Source organism: Fundulus heteroclitus, chromosome 18 (genome assembly GCF_011125445.2).
Source record: "Fundulus heteroclitus isolate FHET01 chromosome 18, MU-UCD_Fhet_4.1, whole genome shotgun sequence".
NCBI lineage: Eukaryota > Metazoa > Chordata > Actinopteri > Cyprinodontiformes > Fundulidae > Fundulus > Fundulus heteroclitus.
The window spans coordinates 22,637,033-22,650,505 of record NC_046378.1 but is presented as its reverse complement, the minus strand read 5'-3'; the positions used below and the strand labels follow the sequence as shown (position 1 = coordinate 22,650,505).

The 13,473-nt window shown below is 34.3% G+C and overlaps 11 non-coding genes across 11 annotated transcripts; all 11 read right to left on the bottom strand.

Annotated features, from left to right (window-relative positions):
• Positions 1-59: 59 nt before the first annotated feature.
• Positions 60-146, bottom strand: trnastop-uca. Its single transcript has one exon. It is a non-coding gene; the product is annotated as a tRNA-Sec (tRNA).
• A 1,158-nt stretch (positions 147-1,304) lies between these two features.
• trnastop-uca lies at positions 1,305-1,391 on the bottom strand. Its single transcript has one exon. It is a non-coding gene; the product is annotated as a tRNA-Sec (tRNA).
• A 1,175-nt stretch (positions 1,392-2,566) lies between these two features.
• Positions 2,567-2,653, bottom strand: trnastop-uca. Its single transcript has one exon. It is a non-coding gene; the product is annotated as a tRNA-Sec (tRNA).
• A 1,159-nt stretch (positions 2,654-3,812) lies between these two features.
• Positions 3,813-3,899, bottom strand: trnastop-uca. The gene has a single exon. It is a non-coding gene; the product is annotated as a tRNA-Sec (tRNA).
• A 1,160-nt stretch (positions 3,900-5,059) lies between these two features.
• On the bottom strand, positions 5,060-5,146 carry trnastop-uca. Its single transcript has one exon. It is a non-coding gene; the product is annotated as a tRNA-Sec (tRNA).
• A 1,163-nt stretch (positions 5,147-6,309) lies between these two features.
• trnastop-uca lies at positions 6,310-6,396 on the bottom strand. The gene has a single exon. It is a non-coding gene; the product is annotated as a tRNA-Sec (tRNA).
• Positions 6,397-7,552: 1,156 nt separating this feature from the next.
• Positions 7,553-7,639, bottom strand: trnastop-uca. The gene has a single exon. It is a non-coding gene; the product is annotated as a tRNA-Sec (tRNA).
• Positions 7,640-8,802: 1,163 nt separating this feature from the next.
• Positions 8,803-8,889, bottom strand: trnastop-uca. The gene has a single exon. It is a non-coding gene; the product is annotated as a tRNA-Sec (tRNA).
• A 1,155-nt stretch (positions 8,890-10,044) lies between these two features.
• On the bottom strand, positions 10,045-10,131 carry trnastop-uca. The gene has a single exon. It is a non-coding gene; the product is annotated as a tRNA-Sec (tRNA).
• A 1,163-nt stretch (positions 10,132-11,294) lies between these two features.
• trnastop-uca lies at positions 11,295-11,381 on the bottom strand. Its single transcript has one exon. It is a non-coding gene; the product is annotated as a tRNA-Sec (tRNA).
• A 1,156-nt stretch (positions 11,382-12,537) lies between these two features.
• Positions 12,538-12,624, bottom strand: trnastop-uca. Its single transcript has one exon. It is a non-coding gene; the product is annotated as a tRNA-Sec (tRNA).
• Between the last annotated feature and the right edge of the window lie 849 nt (positions 12,625-13,473).

The following is a 13,473-nucleotide window of genomic DNA, read 5'->3' as shown; positions in this document are numbered from 1 at the left end:
TGACATAAATGTGTATTTCCTGACAAAGACACAGGACGGACAGCTTCTCCTGCAATGTCCGCTCGAAAGATGGAATTGAACCACTCTGCCGCTAAGCAGCTACGGGTTTGAAGCCCGCACCCCGGACCACCGAGGCTCATCCGGGCACTTTTTACCTGTGTCATCAGTTGTATTAATAGGGCTCAGTTCATGCAGATGTTTCGGTCACGGTTTCGCGAGAAGACTCATCTACAAATTCAATTAAGCACTTTTATTCAAGCCATATAACCTGAAATGATGTAATGTGAAAAAGTAGTAAAGTTTTTTTTTCTTCAAATATCTAAATAATAATATCCAATAATAATCTATACAAATGGGTAAAGGATGTAGTTTATATCCTGTATAACAGGTGAAGGTGAAGCAGAGCAGTTTGACAAAATTATACAATAAAGGAGCAAGAGAAAAAAAATGTATACTTTTGCTTTTAATTATAAATGTCTTCAGTTAATCAACTGTTGTGGTCCACTTTATTTTGTGTCCACCACACAAAAATATTCTTAAAGATCGATATTTAAACATCATGTATTACATAAAAAGAATAAAGATGTCACGAATAGCAGAAACAGAAATAATTCTTATTCCAAGCTGTTTTCTCCCCCCCATGTCTATGTGACATAAAAACACTTTTAAAAACAACTAAATGAATAGGTATAGCTTAAAAAAATACCATTGGAATCATAAGAATGATAATTGTTTTTGTTAAATTTTATGTGATTATAAACGGCAATCCTGAAATAGCAAATATCATTGATATTCCTTTACCTGTTACATCTTGAATGTGTGTTTCTCTCTCCTTATTTTTTAGTGAAGGAAAACATGACAAAAGTTATTTTCCCTCGTCGTAAATGCTCAAATTGGGTAATTTACATTATGGACATCATAACCTTTTAGAACATGATAGTATATCTTCTGAAGGGATTGTTTAAAGACTAGAGTTGAAGGGTTAAAACTGGACCGGTGTTTCCACCAATGCACTTGGAACATGAATTAATACATGGAGACAGACAGCTTAGGTGTGAAAGATTTATGTAAAAGATGAAGGTAAATCATTCAGGGAAATTAGCTTTTACTGTCAAGTCTGCAACCTTAATATTACTTATCATCAACATAGCAAAACTTACTGCCGTCTGAAAACAGGAAGTAGTAGAACAACCATAATAAAATCAACTTGAGCTTTTATTCTGAAGCGCAAACCATGGTTGTGACATAAATGTGTATTTCCTGACAAGAATAGACACAGGACGGACAACTATTCCTGCAATGTCCGCCCGAAAGGTGGAATTGAGCCACTCTGCCGCTAAGCAGCTACGGGTTTGAAGCCCGCACCACGGACCACCGAGGCTCATCCGGGCACTTCTTACCTGCCTCATCAGTTGTATTAATAGGGCTCAGTTCATGCAGATGTTTCGGTCACGGTTTCGCGAGAAGACTCCTACAATTTCAATTAAGCACTTTTATTCAACCCACATAACCTGAAATGATGTAATGTGAAAATAGTAGTAAAGTTTTTTTTCTTGAAGTATCTAAATAATAATATCCAATAATAATCTATACAAATGGGTAAAGGGTGTAGTTTTTTATCCTGTATAACAGGTGAAGGTGAAGCAGAGCAGTTTGACAAAATTATACAGTAAAAGAGCAAGAGAAAAAAATGTATACTTTTGCTTTTTATTATAAACGTGTTCAGTTAATGAACTGCTGTGGTCCACTTTATTTTGTGTCCTCCACACAAAAATATTCTTGGAGATCGATATTTAATATATCACGTATAACATAAAAAGAATAAAGATGTCAAGAATAGCAGAAACACTGACTGATCAGTTGTTATCCCAAGCTGTTTTCTCCCCCCATGTCTATGTGACATAAAAACACTTTTTAAAAACAACTAGATTAATAGGTATAGCTTAATAAACAAATTACTGTTAAAAAAATACCATTGGAATCATAAGAATGATAATTGTTTTTATTAAATTTTATGTGATTATAAACTCCAATCCTGAAATAGCAAATGTCATTGATATTCTTTTACCTGTTACGTCCTGAATGTGTGTTTCTCTCTCCTTATTTTTTTGTGAAGGAAAACATCACCAAAATTATTTTTACCTTGTTGTAAATGCTCATATTGGGTAATTTACATTATGGACATCATATACTTTTAGAACATGATAGTATATCTTCTGAAGGGATTGTTAAAAGGCTATGGTTGAAGGGTTAAAACTAGGCCGGTGTTTTCACCATTGCACGTGGAACATGAGTTAATACATGGAGACAGTAAGATTAGATGTGAAAGGTTTATGAAAAACACGAAGGTAAAACATTCAGGGAAATTAACTTTTAATTTCAAGTCTGGAACCTTAATATTATCATCAACATAGCAACACTTACTGCCGTCTGAAAACAGTAAGTAGTAGAACAACCATAAAATCAACCTTGAGCTTTTATTCTGAAGCGCAAACCATTGTTGTGACATAAATTTGTAGTTCCTGACAAGAATAGACACAGGACGAACAACTTTTCCTGCAATGTCCGCCCGAAAGGTGGAATTGAACCACTCTGCCGCTAAGCAGCTACGGGTTTGAAGCCCGCACCCCGGACCACCGAGGCTCATTCGGGCACTTTTTACCTCCGTCATCAGTTGTATTAATACTGCTCAGTTCATGCAGATGTTTCGGTCACGGTTTCGCAAGAAGACTCATCTACAATTTCAATTAAGCACTTTTATTCAACCCACATAACCTAAAATGATGTAATGTGAAAATAGTAGTAAAGATTTTTTTCTTCAAATATCTAAACAATAATATCCAATAATAATCTATACAAATGGGTAAAGGATGTAGTTTATATCCTGTATAACAGGTGAAGGTGAAGCAGAGCAGTTTGACAAAATTATACAGTAAAGGAGCAAGAGAAAAAAATGTATACTTTTGCTATTAATTATAAATGTCTTCAGTTAATTAACTGTTGTGGTCCACTTTATTTTGTGTCCACCACACAAAAATATTCTTAAAGATCAATATTTAAACATCGTGTATTACATAAAAAGAATAAAGATGTCATGAATAGCAGAAACAGAAATAATTCTTATTCCAAGCTGTTTTCTCCCCCCCCCCCCATGTCCATGTGACATAAAAACACTTTTAAAAACAACTAAATGAATAGGTATAGCTTAAAAAAATACCATTGGAATCATAAGAATGATAATTGTTTTTTATTCAATTTTATGTGATTATAAATGGCAAACCTGAAATAGCAAATATCCTTGATATTCCTTTACCTGTTACGTCCTGAATGTGTGTTTCTCTCTCCTTATTTTTTAGGTAAGGAAAACATCGCCAAAATGATTTTCCCTCGTTGTAAATGCTCAAATTGGGTAATTTACATTATGGAAATCATAACCTTTTAGAACATGATAGTATATCTTCTGAAGATATTGTAAAAAGGCTAGGGTTGAAGGGTTAAAACTAGGCCGGTGTTTCCACCAATAAACTTGGAACATGAGTTAATACATGGAGACAGAAAGCTTAGGAGTGAAAGGTTTATGAAAAATATGAAGGTAAAACATTCAGGGAAATTAACTTTTACTGCCAAGTCTGCAACCTTAATATTACTTATCATCAACATAGCAACACTACTGCCGTCTGAAAACAGGAAGTAGTGGAACAACCATAAAATCAACTTGAGCTTTTATTCTGAAGCGCAAACCATAGTTGTTACATAAATGTGTATTTCCTGACAAGAATAGACACAGGACGGACAACTTTTCCTGCAATGTCCACCCGAAAGGTGGAATTGAACCACTCTGCCGCTAAGCAGCTACGGGTTTGAAGCCCGCACCCCGGACCACCGAGGCTCATTCGGGCACTTTTTACCTCCGTCATCAGTTGTATTAATACTGCTCAGTTCACACAGATGTTTCGGTCACGGTTTCGCAAGAAGACTCATCTACAAATTCAATTAAGCACTTTTATTCAAGCCATATAACCTGAAATGATGTAATGTGAAAAAAGTAGTAAAGATTTTTTTTTTCAAATATCTAAATAATAATATCCAATAATAATCTATACAAATGGGTAAAGGATGTAGTTTATATCCTGTATAACAGGTGAAGGTGAAGCAGAGCAGTTTGACAAAATTATACAGTAAAGGAGCAAGAGAAAAAAATGTATACTTTTGCTTTTTATTATAAACGTCTTCAGTTAATGAACTGCTGTTGTCCACTTTATTTTGTGTCCTCCACACAAAAATATTCTTGGAGATCGATATTTAAATATCACGTATAACATAAAAAGAATAAAGATGTCATGAATAGCAGAAACACAGAAATAATTCTTTTTTCAAGCTGTTTTCTCGCCCCATGTCCATGTGACAACAAAAATACTTTTTAAAAACAACTAGATTATTGGTATAGCTTAATAAACAAATTACTGTTGGAATCACAAGACTGATAATTGTTTTTATAAAATTTTATGTGATTATAAACTCCAATCCTGAAATAGCAAATGTCATTGATATTCCTTTACCTGTTACGTCCTGAATGTGTGTTTCTCTCTCCTTATTTTTTTGTGAAGGAAAACATCACCAAAATTATTTTTACCTTGTTGTAAATGCTCATATTGGGTAATTTACATTATGGACATCATATACTTTTAGAACATGATAGTATATCTTCTGAAGGGATTGTTAAAAGGCTAGGGTTGAAGGGTTAAAACTAGGCCGGTGTTTCCACCATTGCACGTGGAACATGAGTTAATACATGGAGACAGTAAGATTAGATGTGAAAGGTTTATGAAAAACACGAAGGTAAAACATTCAGGGAAATTAACTTTTAATTTCAAGTCTGGAACCTTAATATTATCATCAACATAGCAACACTTACTGCCGTCTGAAAACAGGAAGTAGTAGAACAACGATAATAAAATGAAATTGAGCTTTTATTCTGAAGCGCAAACCATGGTTGTGACATAAATGTGTATTTCCTGACAAGAATAGACACAGGACGAACAACTTTTCCTGCAATGTTCGCCCGAAAGGTGGAATTGAGCCACTCTGCCGCTAAGCAGCTACGGGTTTGAAGCCCGCACCCCGGACCACCGAGGCTCATCCGGGCACTTCTTACCTGCCTCATCAGTTGTATTAATAGGACTCAGTTCATGCAGATGTTTCGGTCACGGTTTCGCGAGAAGACTCATCTACAATTTCAATTAAGCACTTTATTCAAGCCATGTAACCTGAAATGATATAATGTGAAAATAGTAGTAAAGTTTTTTTTCTTCAAATATCTAAATAATAATATCCAATAATAATCTATACAAATGGGTAAAGGATGTAGTTTATATCCTGTATAACAGATGAAGGTAAAGCAGAGCAGTTTGACAAAATTATACAGTAAAAGAGCAAGAGAAAAAAATGTATACTTTTGCTTTTTATTATAAACGTGTTCAGTTAATGAACTGCTGTGGTCCACTTTATTTTGTGTCCTCCACACAAAAATATTCTTGGAGATCGATATTTAAATATCACGTATAACATAAAAAGAATAAAGATGTCAAGAATAGCAGAAACACTGACTGATCAGTTGTTATCCCAAGCTGTTTTCTCGCCCCATGTCCATGTGACAACAAAAATACTTTTTAAAAACAACTAGATTAATAGGTATAGCTTAATAAACAAATTACTGTTGGAATCACAAGACTGATAATTGTTTTTATAAAATTTTATGTGATTATAAACTCCAATCCTGAAATAGCAAATATCATTGATATTCCTTTACCTGTTACATCCTGAATGTGTGTTTCTCTCCCCTTATTTTTTAGTGAAGCAAAACAACACCAAAATTATTTTCCCTCGTCGTAAATGCTCAAATTGGGTAATTTACATTATGGAAATCATAACCTTTTAGAACATGATAGTATATCTTCTGAAGGGATTGTTAAAAGGCTAGGGTTGAAGGGTTAAAACTAGACCGGTGTTTCCACCAATGCACTTGGAAAATGAGTTAATACATGGAGACAGAAAGCTTAGGAGTGAAAGGTTGATGAAAAATATGAAGGTAAAACATTCAGGGAAATTAACTTTTACTCCCAAGTGTGCAACCTTAATATTACTTATCATCAACATAGCAAAACTTGCTGCCGTCTGAAAACAGGAAGTAGTGGAACAACCATAAAATCAAATTGAGCTTTTATTCTGAAGCGCAAACCATAGTTGTTACATAAATGTGTATTTCCTGACAAGAATAGACACAGGACGGACAACTTTTCCTGCAGTGTCCGCCCGAAAGGTGGAATTGAACCACTCTGCCGCTAAGCAGCTACGGGTTTGAAGCCCGCACCCCGGACCACCGAGGTTCATCCGGGCACTTTTTACCTGTGTCATCAGTTGTATTAATAGGGCTCAGTTCATGCAGATGTTTCGGACACGGTTTCGCAAGAAGACTCATCTACAATTTCAATTAAGCACTTTTATTCAACCCACATAACCTGAAATGATGTAATGTGAAAATAGTAGTAAAGATTTTTTTTCTTCAAATATCTAAACAATAATATCCAATAATAATCTATACAAATGGGTAAAGGATGTAGTTTATATCCTGTATAACAGGTGAAGGTGAAGCAGAGCAGTTTGACAAAATTATACAGTAAAGGAGCAAGAGAAAAAAATGTATACTTTTGCTATTAATTATAAATGTCTTCAGTTAATTAACTGTTGTGGTCCACTTTATTTTGTGTCCACCACACAAAAATATTCTTAAAGATCAATATTTAAACATCGTGTATTACATAAAAAGAATAAAGATGTCATGAATAGCAGAAACAGAAATAATTCTTATTCCAAGCTGTTTTCTCCCCCCATGTCTATGTGACATAAAAACACTTTTTAAAAACAACTAAATGAATAGGTATAGCTTAAAAAATACCATTGGAATCATAAGAATGATAATTGTTTTTGTTAAATTTTATGTGATTATAAACGGCAATCCTGAAATAGCAAATGTCATTGATATTCCTTTACCTGTTACATCCTGAATGTGTGTTTCTCTCTCCTTATTTTTAGTGAAGGAAAACATGACAAAAATTATTTTCCCTCGTTGTAAATGCTCAAATTGGGTAATTTACATTATGGACATCATATACTTTTAGAACATGATAGCATATCTTCTGAAGGGATTGTTAAAAGGCTAGGGTTGAAGGGTTAAAACTAGGCCGGTGTTTCCACCAATAAACTTGGAACATGAGTTAATACATGGAGACAGAAAGCTTAGGTGTGAAAGATTTATGTAAAATATGAAGGTAAAATATTCAGGGAAATTAACTTTTACTCCCAAGTCTGCAACCTTAATATTACTTATCATCAACATAGCAAAACTTACTGCCGTCTGAAAACAGGAAGTAGTAGAACAACGATAATAAAATGAAATTGAGCTTTTATTCTGAAGCGCAAACCATGGTTGTGACATAAATGTGAATTTCCTGACAAGAATAGACACAGGACGAACAACTTTTCCTGCAATGTTCGCCCGAAAGGTGGAATTGAGCCACTCTGCCGCTAAGCAGCTACGGGTTTGAAGCCCGCACCCCGGACCACCGAGGCTCATCCGGGCACTTCTTACCTGCCTCATCAGTTGTATTAATAGGACTCAGTTCATGCAGATGTTTCGGTCACGGTTTCGCGAGAAGACTCATCTACAATTTCAATTAAGCACTTTATTCAAGCCATGTAACCTGAAATGATATAATGTGAAAATAGTAGTAAAGTTTTTTTTCTTCAAATATCTAAATAATAATATCCAATAATAATCTATACAAATGGGTAAAGGATGTAGTTTATATCCTGTATAACAGATGAAGGTAAAGCAGAGCAGTTTGACAAAATTATACAGTAAAAGAGCAAGAGAAAAAAATGTATACTTTTGCTTTTTATTATAAACGTGTTCAGTTAATGAACTGCTGTGGTCCACTTTATTTTGTGTCCTCCACACAAAAATATTCTTGGAGATCGATATTTAAATATCACGTATAACATAAAAAGAATAAAGATGTCAAGAATAGCAGAAACACTGACTGATCAGTTGTTATCCCAAGCTGTTTTCTCGCCCCATGTCCATGTGACAACAAAAATACTTTTTAAAAACAACTAGATTAATAGGTATAGCTTAATAAACAAATTACTGTTGGAATCACAAGACTGATAATTGTTTTTATAAAATTTTATGTGATTATAAACTCCAATCCTGAAATAGCAAATATCATTGATATTCCTTTACCTGTTACATCCTGAATGTGTGTTTCTCTCCCCTTATTTTTTAGTGAAGCAAAACAACACCAAAATTATTTTCCCTCGTCGTAAATGCTCAAATTGGGTAATTTACATTATGGAAATCATAACCTTTTAGAACATGATAGTATATCTTCTGAAGGGATTGTTAAAAGGCTAGGGTTGAAGGGTTAAAACTAGACCGGTGTTTCCACCAATGCACTTGGAAAATGAGTTAATACATGGAGACAGAAAGCTTAGGAGTGAAAGGTTGATGAAAAATATGAAGGTAAAACATTCAGGGAAATTAACTTTTACTCCCAAGTGTGCAACCTTAATATTACTTATCATCAACATAGCAAAACTTGCTGCCGTCTGAAAACAGGAAGTAGTGGAACAACCATAAAATCAAATTGAGCTTTTATTCTGAAGCGCAAACCATAGTTGTTACATAAATGTGTATTTCCTGACAAGAATAGACACAGGACGGACAACTTTTCCTGCAGTGTCCGCCCGAAAGGTGGAATTGAACCACTCTGCCGCTAAGCAGCTACGGGTTTGAAGCCCGCACCCCGGACCACCGAGGTTCATCCGGGCACTTTTTACCTGTGTCATCAGTTGTATTAATAGGGCTCAGTTCATGCAGATGTTTCGGACACGGTTTCGCAAGAAGACTCATCTACAATTTCAATTAAGCACTTTTATTCAACCCACATAACCTGAAATGATGTAATGTGAAAATAGTAGTAAAGATTTTTTTCTTCAAATATCTAAACAATAATATCCAATAATAATCTATACAAATGGGTAAAGGATGTAGTTTATATCCTGTATAACAGGTGAAGGTGAAGCAGAGCAGTTTGACAAAATTATACAGTAAAGGAGCAAGAGAAAAAAATGTATACTTTTGCTATTAATTATAAATGTCTTCAGTTAATTAACTGTTGTGGTCCACTTTATTTTGTGTCCACCACACAAAAATATTCTTAAAGATCAATATTTAAACATCGTGTATTACATAAAAAGAATAAAGATGTCATGAATAGCAGAAACAGAAATAATTCTTATTCCAAGCTGTTTTCTCCCCCCATGTCTATGTGACATAAAAACACTTTTTAAAAACAACTAAATGAATAGGTATAGCTTAAAAAATACCATTGGAATCATAAGAATGATAATTGTTTTTGTTAAATTTTATGTGATTATAAACGGCAATCCTGAAATAGCAAATGTCATTGATATTCCTTTACCTGTTACATCCTGAATGTGTGTTTCTCTCTCCTTATTTTTAGTGAAGGAAAACATGACAAAAATTATTTTCCCTCGTTGTAAATGCTCAAATTGGGTAATTTACATTATGGACATCATATACTTTTAGAACATGATAGCATATCTTCTGAAGGGATTGTTAAAAGGCTAGGGTTGAAGGGTTAAAACTAGGCCGGTGTTTCCACCAATAAACTTGGAACATGAGTTAATACATGGAGACAGAAAGCTTAGGTGTGAAAGATTTATGTAAAATATGAAGGTAAAATATTCAGGGAAATTAACTTTTACTCCCAAGTCTGCAACCTTAATATTACTTATCATCAACATAGCAAAACTTACTGCCGTCTGAAAACAGGAAGTAGTAGAACAACGATAATAAAATGAAATTGAGCTTTTATTCTGAAGCGCAAACCATGGTTGTGACATAAATGAGAATTTCCTGACAAGAATAGACACAGGACGAACAACTTTTCCTGCAATGTTCGCCCGAAAGGTGGAATTGAGCCACTCTGCCGCTAAGCAGCTACGGGTTTGAAGCCCGCACCCCGGACCACCGAGGCTCATCCGGGCACTTCTTACCTGCCTCATCAGTTGTATTAATAGGACTCAGTTCATGCAGATGTTTCGGTCACGGTTTCGCGAGAAGACTCATCTACAATTTCAATTAAGCACTTTATTCAAGCCATGTAACCTGAAATGATATAATGTGAAAATAGTAGTAAAGTTTTTTTTCTTCAAATATCTAAATAATAATATCCAATAATAATCTATACAAATGGGTAAAGGATGTAGTTTATATCCTGTATAACAGATGAAGGTAAAGCAGAGCAGTTTGACAAAATTATACAGTAAAAGAGCAAGAGAAAAAAATGTATACTTTTGCTTTTTATTATAAACGTGTTCAGTTAATGAACTGCTGTGGTCCACTTTATTTTGTGTCCTCCACACAAAAATATTCTTGGAGATCGATATTTAAATATCACGTATAACATAAAAAGAATAAAGATGTCAAGAATAGCAGAAACACTGACTGATCAGTTGTTATCCCAAGCTGTTTTCTCGCCCCATGTCCATGTGACAACAAAAATACTTTTTAAAAACAACTAGATTAATAGGTATAGCTTAATAAACAAATTACTGTTGGAATCACAAGACTGATAATTGTTTTTATAAAATTTTATGTGATTATAAACTCCAATCCTGAAATAGCAAATATCATTGATATTCCTTTACCTGTTACATCCTGAATGTGTGTTTCTCTCCCCTTATTTTTTAGTGAAGCAAAACAACACCAAAATTATTTTCCCTCGTCGTAAATGCTCAAATTGGGTAATTTACATTATGGAAATCATAACCTTTTAGAACATGATAGTATATCTTCTGAAGGGATTGTTAAAAGGCTAGGGTTGAAGGGTTAAAACTAGACCGGTGTTTCCACCAATGCACTTGGAAAATGAGTTAATACATGGAGACAGAAAGCTTAGGAGTGAAAGGTTGATGAAAAATATGAAGGTAAAACATTCAGGGAAATTAACTTTTACTCCCAAGTGTGCAACCTTAATATTACTTATCATCAACATAGCAAAACTTGCTGCCGTCTGAAAACAGGAAGTAGTGGAACAACCATAAAATCAAATTGAGCTTTTATTCTGAAGCGCAAACCATAGTTGTTACATAAATGTGTATTTCCTGACAAGAATAGACACAGGACGGACAACTTTTCCTGCAGTGTCCGCCCGAAAGGTGGAATTGAACCACTCTGCCGCTAAGCAGCTACGGGTTTGAAGCCCGCACCCCGGACCACCGAGGTTCATCCGGGCACTTTTTACCTGTGTCATCAGTTGTATTAATAGGGCTCAGTTCATGCAGATGTTTCGGACACGGTTTCGCAAGAAGACTCATCTACAATTTCAATTAAGCACTTTTATTCAACCCACATAACCTGAAATGATGTAATGTGAAAATAGTAGTAAAGATTTTTTTCTTCAAATATCTAAACAATAATATCCAATAATAATCTATACAAATGGGTAAAGGATGTAGTTTATATCCTGTATAACAGGTGAAGGTGAAGCAGAGCAGTTTGACAAAATTATACAGTAAAGGAGCAAGAGAAAAAAATGTATACTTTTGCTATTAATTATAAATGTCTTCAGTTAATTAACTGTTGTGGTCCACTTTATTTTGTGTCCACCACACAAAAATATTCTTAAAGATCAATATTTAAACATCGTGTATTACATAAAAAGAATAAAGATGTCATGAATAGCAGAAACAGAAATAATTCTTATTCCAAGCTGTTTTCTCCCCCCATGTCTATGTGACATAAAAACACTTTTTAAAAACAACTAAATGAATAGGTATAGCTTAAAAAATACCATTGGAATCATAAGAATGATAATTGTTTTTGTTAAATTTTATGTGATTATAAACGGCAATCCTGAAATAGCAAATGTCATTGATATTCCTTTACCTGTTACATCCTGAATGTGTGTTTCTCTCTCCTTATTTTTAGTGAAGGAAAACATGACAAAAATTATTTTCCCTCGTTGTAAATGCTCAAATTGGGTAATTTACATTATGGACATCATATACTTTTAGAACATGATAGCATATCTTCTGAAGGGATTGTTAAAAGGCTAGGGTTGAAGGGTTAAAACTAGGCCGGTGTTTCCACCAATAAACTTGGAACATGAGTTAATACATGGAGACAGAAAGCTTAGGTGTGAAAGATTTATGTAAAATATGAAGGTAAAATATTCAGGGAAATTAACTTTTACTCCCAAGTCTGCAACCTTAATATTACTTATCATCAACATAGCAAAACTTACTGCCGTCTGAAAACAGGAAGTAGTAGAACAACGATAATAAAATGAAATTGAGCTTTTATTCTGAAGCGCAAACCATGGTTGTGACATAAATGTAGAATTTCCTGACAAGAATAGACACAGGACGAACAACTTTTCCTGCAATGTTCGCCCGAAAGGTGGAATTGAGCCACTCTGCCGCTAAGCAGCTACGGGTTTGAAGCCCGCACCCCGGACCACCGAGGCTCATCCGGGCACTTCTTACCTGCCTCATCAGTTGTATTAATAGGACTCAGTTCATGCAGATGTTTCGGTCACGGTTTCGCGAGAAGACTCATCTACAATTTCAATTAAGCACTTTATTCAAGCCATGTAACCTGAAATGATATAATGTGAAAATAGTAGTAAAGTTTTTTTTCTTCAAATATCTAAATAATAATATCCAATAATAATCTATACAAATGGGTAAAGGATGTAGTTTATATCCTGTATAACAGATGAAGGTAAAGCAGAGCAGTTTGACAAAATTATACAGTAAAAGAGCAAGAGAAAAAAATGTATACTTTTGCTTTTTATTATAAACGTGTTCAGTTAATGAACTGCTGTGGTCCACTTTATTTTGTGTCCTCCACACAAAAATATTCTTGGAGATCGATATTTAAATATCACGTATAACATAAAAAGAATAAAGATGTCAAGAATAGCAGAAACACTGACTGATCAGTTGTTATCCCAAGCTGTTTTCTCGCCCCATGTCCATGTGACAACAAAAATACTTTTTAAAAACAACTAGATTAATAGGTATAGCTTAATAAACAAATTACTGTTGGAATCACAAGACTGATAATTGTTTTTATAAAATTTTATGTGATTATAAACTCCAATCCTGAAATAGCAAATATCATTGATATTCCTTTACCTGTTACATCCTGAATGTGTGTTTCTCTCCCCTTATTTTTTAGTGAAGCAAAACAACACCAAAATTATTTTCCCTCGTCGTAAATGCTCAAATTGGGTAATTTACATTATGGAAATCATAACCTTTTAGAACATGATAGTATATCTTCTGAAGGGATTGTTAAAAGGCTAGGGTTGAAGGGTTAAA